Here is a 14502-nt window from a genome sequence, read left to right as displayed (position 1 = left end):
GGAATTATAGAACCTAGATCTCTGTCAGTTGTGAGAATTTCTTGATTTTATTCGGTCATGAAGAAAGTTTCTGCAAATTGCCTCATTTAGATGTATAACATGTGGCTTCTTAAGGATCTTCCTATGTGTAGCGCATTGTGTAAAATGCATATCTATCTTCTTAATTGCGTACAATTAGATGTTAAAGAAGTATTTCCATGCTTGAATAGTGAAATTTATTGCAATTCTTGCTTATAGATGCCAACTCGGATGCAAGAATCATAGTTTTAGTCTTTCAAAATGTGGTTAAATAAGGTTTTCTTGGAAATATTTTAATGATTTTAAATGCTTATTATAATTAGAAGGAGTTTTGAGACTTGTTTTGTCCCTTATGTGACATATTTACTTGGGATAATTGAAGCATAAACAAAAGAAATTTTGTTTTTATTATCTTACTTGAACTAGGAAATATTTGGATTAAGAGGTTTTGAGTTGTTGATTGTATGCTTTCAATCTAACTCTTGGCGACTTCCAAGAGTAAGTCGAGACCAAGGGGGGGAGGATGTAGTGTCCCTCCCTGACTCACCTTGTATTTTAGGTATCAAAGGATTGTATTTCCCTAGTTTAGTCTATCTTATGAAGATAGTACTAACCCTACTTCATTACTTCATAATGATGATTTTATAAAATGTGTTTGTATTGGGTGACTATCTTTGTGAAAGGGATGATGTCTTATCACTCATCGCAAGCATGATAAGGTGTTGTGATTCTCTTTCACTTGCATGTTACTATGATATTGTATATATGTTCTTTTGTGTTTATCGGTGGATGCAAGATTGCAGGTACCAGACATCGACTCCACCTGGTCTTACAGGTTTGAGCGTGTCCTAATCCCAATGGAAGTTGTTGGAGATGACTTGGTTTTCCCTCACCTACTCATGGTCTAGTATGTTCACCTTGTCAGTCTTGTCAAGTGTAAGTGTTGTCCAGTCTTGAGTCGGTATCTTGTTCTATCTATGTGTGGTTGGTTATGTGTGTGTATGATTTATCATGGATTGGATAATTATCCTATGATTGGATAATGTTTATTTAATTAATTAATTAATGTTGAGTAATAGTTATTAAAGTTATAATTAATCAATTAATTAATGGATATTTGATTTATTATTATTGAATTTATTAATGTTCAATTTATTAATTAATTGGTTTTATTTTGGATTTAATTGATTGTTATTTATTTAATCAATTTATTGAATATTGTTTTGTTTAATTAATTTTATCCTTTAAATTTTATTTATTGTTAATTGATTTATTTAATTTATTTTAGATATAGTTGTTAAGTTGATTTTGATTATTAATAATTATAAAGGTATAAAGCCTAGTTCTATTTCTACACTCCTAAAAAGCAATAATATTATTATATTGCCTTTACTATGCATGGGAGGTGTAAAAATAAAATAAAGTTAATCTTACCTACCCTCCTAATTGATTGGGTGAATTTGGAATAATAGGTAAGACATATAATAAAATATTCTTACCTTGGAACTATATACGATAGGTAAGAAATATTGATTTTTGGATTATTTTGATTGGTTGGGGTTTTTGCATAGTTTGTTGTGTATTTTCTATTTATTTCAAATTTCTGGATGATTGTCGGGTTACCAGTGGGCAGGATTTTGATTGAAACTTTTGGGATTTTGGCTTGGATCTTGGTCTGCATTTGGATTTTGGAAGCTTGGATTGTGGAAGCTTTTCTTCAGCTTTCATCCTTGGGTTTGTGATCTCCAGGTTGGAGTTCTTTCATTTTTTAGTTGTTCCGAAATTCTTATCTTCTCTGTGTCTTCCCATGAAATGATTTATTTATGATTAATGAATGGATGGGGAAAAGAAAGACATTATAGTTAGATCCTTCGAAAACAAAATGAATGAAAAGGGGGAAAATTGCAGATTGGATCTTATGTTTGGGTGAGATTCTTGAGCTGATTTGTCTGTGTAGTGAATAGTGGATAAATTCATATATGTATATAGATTTTTTGTGTGTTTGTAGAATGTTCTTTTTGGTATTTCAAATTTTTATTTGGTATTATACTCCTTGTGAACACCTGGTTGTAATAGGGGTTGTGTCTCTATGTTTTGAGTATTTTTGTGACTATGTAAGAGCTCATGAAGATCCCTGTGACTGTCTATGCCATGTTTCAATATATTGTAATCATGTTTCAAGGGTATTTAATTGTATGGAGTTGCATTTTTTAAGTCTATTTGGCCTATGCAGAGTTAGAGCTATCTCCCATGCACTTAGACTCCCAAAATGCAGATTTAGCAATTAAGATTGTGCAATGAGCTACAAACTCATTCATGTGACTTGCATTTGATGTGTAAACCATGTTTACACCCTTTCTAATGCTTATCCAACCTTTTGGTCATGCCCTTGAGGTCATTTTTGTCTCCTCAGTCAATCTGGGCAGTTACCTTACCTTCAAGATCCTTCAAACTTGAGATTTTGCACACTTTACCAAAAATGCCACCAAAACTACTATAAATGCTATTGTACTAGCCAAGAACGCTACCATACTAACCAGGAATGCCACTATGCATACCAAGAATGCCATAGTTCAGACCTAAAGAACTGACGAACTGACTAGGAGAGCTAACGTTCAGACTAAGAAAGTTGACCAATGAACCCAAAACACTGTGTAATCAACCAAAAATTATATGCTATGTTCCAGGAATTCTACCCTGCCAACTAGAAATGCTAACCTACATACCAAGAAAGCTAAATTGCTCTAGAAGGCCCATAAAGGTCAATTTTAGTGCTGTAAAGTCCTAGTATGGATTGTGTGAGTTCCTAGAGGCATGTGAATTCTATGTTGACCAATTTTAATTGGTTAATGATGTTCTATGAGGTTTCATGATGTATTTTGTGCTACACTAAGTGGGATTATGCCCTACTATTGAGGAGTTTCTTTATGATGAAGTTGCTCCAGTAAGAGGTTGTTGCCTTGCCGTTTGAGGATTGCTTCTATGGCTCCAATGAGATTTTTTGTACCTCGCTATTGAGGATTTGCAGTAGTTTATGATGTGGTTATGTTTCTTGTTCTTTCATTTGTACTATACCTATGAGGCATTGGTGAAGGCCCTATGCTTGTAATGGTTCATATGTATGATCTATGAGCAGTATGTTCTCAGTAATGTTATTTGTTCTTGAAAGTCTTTAGTGAGCATTCTTTATGTGTTGTGATATGATTTTATGTGTTACCCTATGGATTGACATATGATAAGGGGGAGTGGGATTCCTTGTGATTACCGAGGTCGCGTAAGTTGGGTTGCTTGGCACCTAGACCTCTAGGGCACAATGAAAGTTTTCCTTTTTTGTAATTCAATGATAACATTTAATAATTGATTGGGTTTGGGTTTCACCTAATAAGATAATTCTATTTGGTTGGGCCATATGAGATGGAAAGTCAATCTCCCTTGTACTCACATAGGTTGAGATGGCTCCCCATGTCTGTTAAGGGATTGTTTTCACCCTTCTTTTGTGAGGGTATCTTGTATGACTATTAGGAGTATGGACTGCTCTTCTTTGTGAGGATAGCATGCATGTCTACTATGGGTGTATATTTACCTTCTTTGTGAGGCTAGCACATAGGATCATGACTTGTAAGTATGGCCACATTCCGTTTTATATGAGGACAACATGTGATGACACTCCATTCCTACATGTGACCATGTCCATATGCCATAATTTATTGTACGCTTCTGGAAGAGTCTATTGTTGATTTCAACCTTGTGTTGTCATGTGATTATTGTTATGTTGAGTTCATTGTGTTCTATCTTGAGTCCCATGGTTGTTAGGTGTCATCCTAGGTCTTGAGTGAGTGTTGGAACCCCATGTCATCTCCTAGCATGGGGGGTGGTTCCTATTTGGTTCCACATGGTCGGGTGGTTTGATGCCTTCTCCCATTGGGATATTCTTCATTGGAGTTGAGTGTGTGGATGTGGATTCTATTGTTCTTCATTATGTGAGAAGACTTGCATCTGATTCTATGTATTGTATTACTCTTGTATTCATGATGGCATTGTATTAAGGAAAGGATCATGTACCTTGTAAAAGTGAATCTATGTAATGTGACATTGTAAGACTAGAAATCGTATGTAATAAAATGGTATTCTTGAATGCGACACGAGTTGTCTTATTGTATGTTTAAATAAGTTGATGTATGATTCTTAGATGGAATATGGACTTGAATTAGATATCATGGATGTATGTTAATGTAATTGTATATGAAAGTAATCCTAATGTTATGCATAAGATTCCTAGATCTAAGGTAGTCTTAATGGAAGTAATGATTTATTATGGAATTAGTATCATGAAGTTAGGAAGGATATGTGTTAGCTTTATGATGATAGAATTGATGCATTATATGGAATTAGGAACATTTGGTATTGGTGCTTAAAATGAACCTAGACTATATGATGTTACTCTTAAGTAGTGACATTGAGATACCCTAGGGGAAAAGATGATATGATATGTTATTCCACTTGCGTAAACTATGTTAAGATGTGTTATGTAATGTGGTAATTAAGATTAATATGTAATTTGTAATGATTCATATAGTAGATGATGTATATGATATGCTTTAGATGGATGTTATAAATGTATGTGTTGTTTAGTAGATGCCCTTTAAATTTTTTTTTATCTCTATTTGTAGTTAGATTAGGTGTACTTCTCTAGGGTATTTTGGTGGGAATTACACAATAAACATACACATACACTTGTACATACATGCACACAATCTAGACTCCATGATTTTTAACATTCAAGGAATTGTGAAAAAGATTTGGAAGAAATTGTGGCATGGGTTATATTATAATTGAAAGCTTAATTTTTTTTTATCTTATGTTGTAGTTGTAAATAAAATTCCATTACAAAAACCCTATGGAATTATCCTCTCATATTATCTTATTATTTGTATTACAATTACTAAAATTTCACAAACATAATAATAGTACCCCACAAGTCAATAAAATGCATGAACATAATAGAAAAAATAGATAGCAAATAAAAAAGTAAAAATAAGGCATGCAAAATTTTAAGTGAAATGAATGTTTGAATGTTGAATATCAAACATAGCCACTTTGAGAGGGTAACCTCCTTACTCTTATAATGGGCATAAAACTCAAAGAGTCGATGTAAAATACTAAAGAATACCTCCAAATTATACCATAATTAAGCTATAGGGACCCACAATCCTAATAAGGAAAATTATTGGTCTAGATATTAATTCTATAAATTATCAAATGATCACATTATTGGTCTAGATATTAATTCTATAAATTATCAAATGATCACATTAAAGGCATTTTATTCCACATATCAACCATTTTGTGTCTTAGTACATCAATAGAATTAAGGTGCATTCTCACCTTCTTGTTGGAAAAAGTGTCATCCTCAACACACTAAATACAAACAATTTTACATGAAGCTTTAATCTTCCCATGTAACATCTCTCTATAGTAGCCTATTCCACTTAATGAGATATCAATATTCACACTTCATCAACATCCTAACTACAGTTTAGAATTTTTTATCATTATTTATTATCATTTCTTCTTCATCTGGTAAATCCAACACATATGCCACAATGCCAATCTTGTGTAACACCTTATAAAGAACATAATACTTGGTTGTAAATTTGGTTTTATTCTATTGCTTTAAAGATATATTATTATATGATTACAACCTTAGAAAGACTAAATCTCATACATATAAGTATATTTCACTTTAATATTGATCAACATATGATTTATTCTAAATTTTATGCCATGGTTGTGTTCCCTTTGAGAGTAAATATTATTAATTGCTAAATATGATCCTCCACCATAATAACCTAAAAAACCCTTTGAATAATGATGGGTAATAGACATAAAGTGCCGAAAATAGGATTATTTTAGAATAAGTTTGATGTAAATGCTAAACTACCATTTTGTTTTTTTTGTTTTTTTAATTAAGAAATCAACAAAACAAGGGTGCTTGCTCATTTTACAACAACCCATAGGCAGCAAAAGAGAGACAACAAAACAAGGGCACACACCCAAAACAAAACAAGGTCATATATGCCTTTGACAACAAGGTATAAGACCACTGTAAAAAACTTTTCAAACTTGCAACAACCCAAAACCCAACTCAAGAATGGGGAGAAACTCCCAAAACACGAAAATGAGGGGTTTGGGGGAGGGGGGAAGACTTCCCCTTCCACTTGCGACAAATAATAGTCTAGGCAATACTGTCATTAAGACCATCAAAAGAAGAATCCAGCAGGGAGGACCCTGCAAAGTTTTTGTTTGCAACAACAGACTACTGTTGCAGAACAACAACAAACTATTGCTGCATAACAACAATAGTAGAAAATACACTAGGAGTAGATCAAAGTTGCAGAGAAGGAGCAACAAGTGTGGGAGCCTCAGGGATGGAGGATGCCACAACAATAGTAACGAGAGGGTCAACAAAGGCATCAACAACATTAAGAAGCACAACATCATCCCGAGAGGAAACATCGTCCTTTTGAGAGGAGCCAACAAAACCAGAGTATAAAGAATTAACTGTCAAGTGATCAGTAGTAGCATCCTTACACCAAGTAGCAACACCTTTGTGACACGAGAGAAAACAATCTGAAGCTAAGTGACTCGTTGAGAAGCATCTCCAACAACGAAAGGGGAGACCCTCATAATCCAATGATTGAGTCCATGGCCTATCCGCAACCATAAGAAATGTCATTTTGTTAGTGACAACCAATTAACTTAGTTTAAAACTAATAATCCATTGTAAAACAATGCATAAGTGTTCAAGAAACTATCAACAATATTGATTTTTCCATAAAAATAGAGTTGATAAGGAGATATATAAAATAATTGAGAACCCCAAAAGGCGAACACAACACTCCAAAAGAAAGACTAGTGAATATAGGATCCTTCAATTTACAAGTTCCATGTATTTTCTAAATTATTTTCATCAATGCTATTGCAATGACACTTTCTACAAAACAATGAGATAGAAACCAAAATGACATAATTCCAAAGTATATCCTTTATGAACTTAATGATATTTTTTTTAATATTTTGGTAACTTAATAATATTGTGCTAAATTTTTTGCCAAAAATATGATCAGTGATGTCATATTTATCCAATCATATCTCTCTTTACATTCACAACATTTTGCAAAGTTATCAAAAAATTACCAATTCCTTGAAAACCAATATAACTAGAAACCTAGAACATTTCTTTGTGAGAGATACTAGTTTTCTCTTTAAAAAATCTTCCAGTTCATTATTTTGATTTCAATTTAATGAAATTAATAACAATATATAGAAAATCAAGATAGTGCATGAATACAGTACTGTAATAGTTCACAAATAAAACCATTATATAAGAGATTCAATCAATTTAAGAAAGATGAATAGTAGAATGTTTGATAGCAAATCAAATCATTTCAAGGAAGAAACCTCCACTTACAAGATGAAGAATTTTTTTAACTATGATATCAAACACTAAACCACTACTTCCTAATTATAACATAATTAGACTACGTTGATCCATAATGTGAATTAAATTGACCATTCCCACAATTTATAAATTATGAAACAATCAAGTTAAATATTATTTACACCAAAATAGGACATTTATAACCCAATACATCTAATAGATCAGGGTTTGACTTTATTGTTCTAATCCATCTAAAAATAGGACATTTATAACCAGATATGAATATGCATGGAAATATAATAATAAATCTTTTCCTCAAAAGGATGTAAACATTATGTGGAAGTATATCCTATTTTTTCATATTACAGATGATGATATTTAATATGATCGCTACACTTTAAGATGTAAAATTATAATATTAAAAGGGAGAAGCCCCAATTGAAAATGTGAACCATGGTTTCATTTTTCTATATGATATTTTTTCTAATATAATATGAATATTTATTTTGTTAGGGAGCATCAATTTCTAAATGCTAGAGATATTATAAAAAATCTAGATAATTATGTCATTTTTTTCTATAAGAACTTTGAGACTATTTTGTGTCTTTTATTTGTGGGAATGCAAATACATCAAAATGTTTCTCTAGACAATGCATATTTGTAGCAATAGATTGCATAAGTAAATGTATGCATCTATTTCTAGTAAAATATGGAAAGAAAAAGATAATATCTTATAAAATTATTTGGAAGATTTAAACTACTAGTTATATATGAACAAAATACACCATATTGCAAGAATTATAAATGTTATAGGAAATAACAACATTGGCTAATTTTCTTTTAATGATGGCTCCCACTCACGAGACATTTTTAAATAAGCCTACTCTTACAACAATTATTGTCTCCACATTTTTTTGGCTCTCTTCACTGATACACGGTCTGTTCTAGCACTTGTCTTTCATGTGGAGGTTGTTGCACGTTTGGTTGGGTTTGGGTTGTTGTCTTCTTCCTCAACTACAGTGAAACCTACGATTTTGATAGCGGTTCTTCCTAGTGGTTCTCTTGCACTAGTTCTCACTGCTACTTGTTAGAGAATTTTGCCCCATGTACATTCTCCTAAGAGACCTACTCTTGGGTCTTTGGTTGTTGTGGGTGTTAAGCTCCCCCCTCCAAGGCCCCTTCCCTCTATTGGTAGATGGAGATTTTCCTCATATTGCCAGATCTGTTGCTATTCATCCTCCCAAGGGGAAATATCATCCTCTTCCTTGTGCCAAGACCTCCTGTATTGTGGTTTTTGGCCAAGGTAGGGTAGAAAATGTAGCTTTCTACCAATGTTTCAGGTTATTGTGCAGATTTGTTGGTCTTTGGCCTTCTCTCTTAGATTTGCATCATTAGGTGATGGATTCTTAGAAGCCCTTGGTTGATGGTAACATTGAGCTCTTCCCTTGTGCTAAAGTTTTTTTATTTATTCATTTGCTTCATCTGATGATCATGACTTGGTGTTCAACAAGTTGTTGCATTGGGGAGTTAATTGTCTCTCGATCAAACCCCGAACAACTTATTTTAACCCTCTTATTGAACCACTCAATGTGTGTCTGGTGTGGATTTGTCTTCCCAACCTTCCCCTTCATTTTTGGGAGAATTCTCATTATGAGGCCATTGGCAACTCTATCAATTACTTCTTGAAGGTTGATGATATCACTTCCTTCATGGGTCATTCTTCTTTCTCTCACATCTTGATTGACATTGAAATATTTACACCTCTTCTCGAGGATGTGGTTCTTATGGTTGGGGATAGGCCATGGACTCAGTTGCTCGATCATGACACCCTCCTCTTTTGTTGTCGTAGATGCTTCTCAACGAGTCACTTACCTACAAATTATTCTCTCTCGTGTCATAAAGGGACTACTACTTGTTGGAAGGATGCTTAAGGTGATTACTTGACTGTTTCATCTTCCAATTATTCTTTTGATGATTTTAAGCCTCCAATGATGATTTTAAGCCTCTTTCTACTAGTGTGGCCTCCTTTGGCCCTATGAAACTTACTCATGTTTCTCTTGTTCTGCTCCAACCTTTGCTTGTTGGCGCTCAACAATCTGCTCCAGGTGTTAACAAACCCTCTAAGGGGATTTCCCCTCATGGTCCCACTTGTAATGATGTTATAAATAATAGTATTTCTTGGAATATTGTTATTCGTAGGCGGAAAGGTAGTTCCTCCTCCCCCCAAACTCTTCCCCAAGTTGTGGGCAAAATTTCTACCCATCCTTTTGGTGGGTTCCCAACTTTACTACTAATGTGTTGTAAGTGGTATGTTGTGGATTCTTTTGTTGTTGATAATGGTATGTTTGTGACCTATTGTAAGTAGCATGTTCAACTTGAGTTTGTATAGGGTCAACACCCTTCTTTTACTACTTTTATAACATAAAAAAAAACATTGGGTAGAAAAATAATTTTAAAAAATAAAAATTGGGAGCAAAACCAACAATAGAAACAATTTATTAATCAATAATATTCCTATTATTAAGACAAATATGATTATTATAATAAACAAATACAATTTTCAAAGTTTGCACACATGAATCTGCTTGTTCCAATACTGGATAAATACACGTGATATATTTATTCACACTACAAACTTGTAAATAAATCAAATTGGTACCACATGATAATAAATAAAAGAATAGATGACCATTGACAAACTCAATCTAATGAGTGAATCTTGCCTCACTTCCTTGTGATGAAAATGATCCTATATTGGTTTTAACTAGTGTTCTTTTTCCAAGCCTTTAACAACATATCGACAACACAATATATTTTGAAGCACCAACTATTTCATTTTCATTTTTGAAAATTCATGCAAGAATACACACATATTTTGTTCCTTCAATTATTTGTATGGGATAACGACTTCCTAAAAATGGATTAGAAATAATAAAATTGTAAAGCAATTGCTATGAAAAAATACTATGAATAGATTAGTTAAACTGTATCACGTTCCATGATTATGCCAACAAACCAATTAATTATAGCTTCACATTTGTTAACAACAACCATTCCTCCTTTGCATTCAACTTCCTCTTACCTTTTCACACTCGTTTCCTTACAATTTTTTATAATTCTATTATTTTTCCACTGTTCATTTTATCAAGCAACACTAATATGATTTGGGCGCTTAATGCTAAAATCATTTCCTTAATTTGAAACAAATAATTAATTGAATCAAACTTATAACAAGAATATTTAACTAATTAAAGCAATAGAATATAATTTAAATATCATTTTAAATGTAATACTAGCAATTTCTCCTTTTTCTTTTATAATTTCATGATTCCCAAATGCATAATAAAGAATTACCATGCAATTTTCATTTATCAAAAGTAAAAAAAATGCAATAAGGCAATGTGTAATTACATTTGAAATGCATTTTTTATTTACCCACAATACAACACACCTGAATCAATCTCAATGACACATCTAGCATTCAATTCAAGCCTAATAGGAGGTAGAAAATACATTAGACCCAATGCTACATCTTGAATATAACCACCATTGGAGAAATAACCTTATATATGCACACTCAATTCATAAGTCAAGTGTACTTGTATATACATATATTATCTAAAGCAATATGAAATCACCCAATGAGGTTAACATGAACATGCTATAATCGTCACATCCAAATCACTCCATTCCATAGTATATCATCCAAACATACAATAAGATAATAAAAAAATATTACTATCTAAGAATTGCAGTATCACATGCATCTTGTGATATACACTCAAAATCTAGAAGCCAAAACAAAAGAACCAAGAGAAAATTCCAAATACATTACACATCCAACAACCTTAAATATGTCATAAATTGTTTGTTGACCTTTAACAACAAAATGTCTATGTTTCCTAATGATTATGGGTGCCACCCATGGTGCTTGTTTAAATTTAAAATTTCTTGCAAGAAATTTATTCACTCAATCCACAAATAGCTTGTCACAACATCCCGCACATAGAACCAAGACACAATGAAGGATAGAAAATGGCAACAAGAACTAAGCAACCTCAATAGCACATGAAGGTCATAGGGTAATAATGGTGCAAGGCATGGAAAATTAAATTTAAGGTATAATGACAAGACATTAACTCATAATCTTAATGATAATTTAGGAGTATACTATGATAAGGATATGCTACACCCATTGTTTGATCCACCTCACCCCCAACTCAAGTCATGAACCATCCTCAATTACAAAAAAGTGCCACATGTATAAAAATAGAAATAAAGAATACTAATTAAAGTTAAAATAAATAAAACAAGAAAAATTCTACCAACTAAGTTATCAAGCATATTTATCTCTTGTAGCAAGAGTAATGAGGAAAATGTGCATACAAATGGAAGAAACAAAAAGTACAACAATATAAAAATATCGAGATGAAAAATGTGACAAGATCATATAAAATAGGTTGTGACCACAAAGTCCCAAATGTATTGATCTTGCAAAAATACTAGTTGATAAAGACAAAGGAGCAATACATAGGAAGATGGATTTAATTTTCTTGTTTGTTTTTCATCTATTTGTGGATTTTTATTATACACTCATCTTCTAGTTAGTGGCATCAAAATCAATTTACGCCACTAAATTTTTTCTTCAATTGGAATCTATCAAAGACTAATTTTTGAATTGCAATTGTCAAGTAACACACAAAGGTTTCCATCAGCAGATTGGCAAATTCTATGAGTATGCCTTGCTCAATGATCAAATCTTCCAATTGATTTGGCCAACTAATAGAGTGAACCTTTCGAGGTTGCTAACTCCCTCACTTCTGACTCTGCAGAACTTAGGTGGGTGTACCTACTCACCAATTGATTCTCTTACTTGGTGCTTTTTATAGTAGATCTGTATATTATACTTTTTACCTCTGTTGTTTATCTCAAAGTGGTATATGTCTTTGGGATAAACTATTTCATTGATTTCAATTATATGATTTCTCCTAGTCTCTTGGTGATCTTCTTTAATTGATATATTTTTCTCTAATCTGATTCCTACAGTCTGATTTCTAACTATCCTCCCTTTTAACTTCTACTTATATCTCTTACTAACATAAAAATGAATCTGAAAAAATGTGGATAAATGATTTGAATTGAAATTTGTATGCAACTAGGCCAGTGCCTTATTTCTTTTGGGCAATAGAGTCATCCACTTGCAAACCCTATGTATAACTATGAAAGATAATTTTTAAATCCTCCCTTGGATGGATCTTGGAATTACCTAAACCTCAATGTTACAATTAGATATCTTCAATTATAGTTAGTCTGATTGAATTTCTCTCATAGAAAGACCAATCAAAATAAAATGCAAATAACTGCCTTTTGTCTCAAATGCACTCTATATTTTTCTAACTTGCAATTACAACATAAAATCTTCACACAAGGATTTAAGATAACAACCACTTGATTCAAATGGTTATAACAGAGAACTAATCTGAAGAGAAATTTATTATAGCACAATAGAGAAGAAAGAACACTGATTGTATTTTATTTATTTCTATTTGATGATATTTTACAAATCTGGTTTTTTTATACATTACCATTTTTTCTCCTTTAAAACCTTCTAAATTTTTACATATAAATATCATACATTAGGGTTACATCCCTTTGATTCATCTGTCATGTCTTCAAGTTTGCACCTTTCTGCTTTTTCATTGCTGGAAACTGTTTGTCTTTTTCGTTATTTCGGCATAGGTTATATTGATGAGTTGTTACTAGTGTGATTTTGGTCTTCAAGCTACCTATATAGAATGCCTCTTGGGTGGTGCTCATCAGGATTTTTTTAATTATCGACATACCAAAAAACTGTATGTCCAAGCTCACAAGTTATCTAGATAAAGATCTTCACATTTGATTCTATCTTTTGCTATAAGTTATTCCGATAGAAGTATTCAGTCGAGAGTGTGTTGTCGAAGTAGCTGTTCCGATGTCACTTCATATACTCATTTTTAGGATAAGTTGTTCTATCGGGTCATAGATGATCTATTATTTTGATCTCACTAGTTATACCGATACATATATCATCTTTATTTTCCTATATTGCCATAGGTTTTACTGATGTTAGTTCCTTGGTCATAAGTACATATTTGGGACAATTCCCCCGATATCATTCTATTTATCTATCATCGAGATAGTTTTAGTAATTGGAACCCTATTGATGTTCTATTCCAACTTCATTGGTTATTTTGATAGGTATCCATATGCTTGGTTCAGTATAGCTATACCGAAATGGCGATATCAGGATAGCTTGTTCTATCAGAATCACATAGAATTGTTATTCTGCCTTTAGTAGTTATTCCGACAGGCAATCAAGACTTCATGTTCAACATTGCTATCCCGATGTTCGTGTTCAACACTGATTTATTGGATCGGGTTAGGTATTCCAATAAGACTATCTAATATTGATTTATCAGATCGGAATAACTATTCCGATATAGTCATGAAATGTTTGCTTAGTGAGGTTATCTTACTAATCTTTCTCAGATTTATCAGGAATTTTTCACATATCATTAGGGCACAATGGATATAATATGTGGGATTCTATGTTAGGTAAAAGAAAACTTTTATAGCTTCAACATTTCACCACTTTAAACACAAAAGCTTGGTGATCATGTCAGGGGTATTATTATGAAAATTTAGGGTTCCAACAATGGCTCTGTCTGGGGATGTATGCGTTGGATTATTGGGGAGATTGTTGGATTTGGTTGTTCATTGCTTCTGCTAGGATATGTTGTTTTCTGATGTCAACATATTCTTGTGAGTTATTCCGGTGAGTTTGGGAAGAGTTTTTGATCCAGTTTTGTAGTTTGGTTTTGCTGATCACTGTTTTGTAGAATCCAGTATTTCCTCTGGTATATTCCGGTGTGATCAGATATTGTGCTGAGACTTTGGATTATTGTTTGGGATTATCTTTTGTATCTTCATTTCAGATGGTTCATGATTTGGTGCTCCACAAGTTATCTTTCCTCGTGACTGTTTCTGATTGGTTGTGTTCTTGA

Source organism: Cryptomeria japonica, chromosome 6, assembly GCF_030272615.1.
Source record: "Cryptomeria japonica chromosome 6, Sugi_1.0, whole genome shotgun sequence".
NCBI lineage: Eukaryota > Viridiplantae > Streptophyta > Pinopsida > Cupressales > Cupressaceae > Cryptomeria > Cryptomeria japonica.
Note: the sequence above shows the minus strand (reverse complement) of the source record.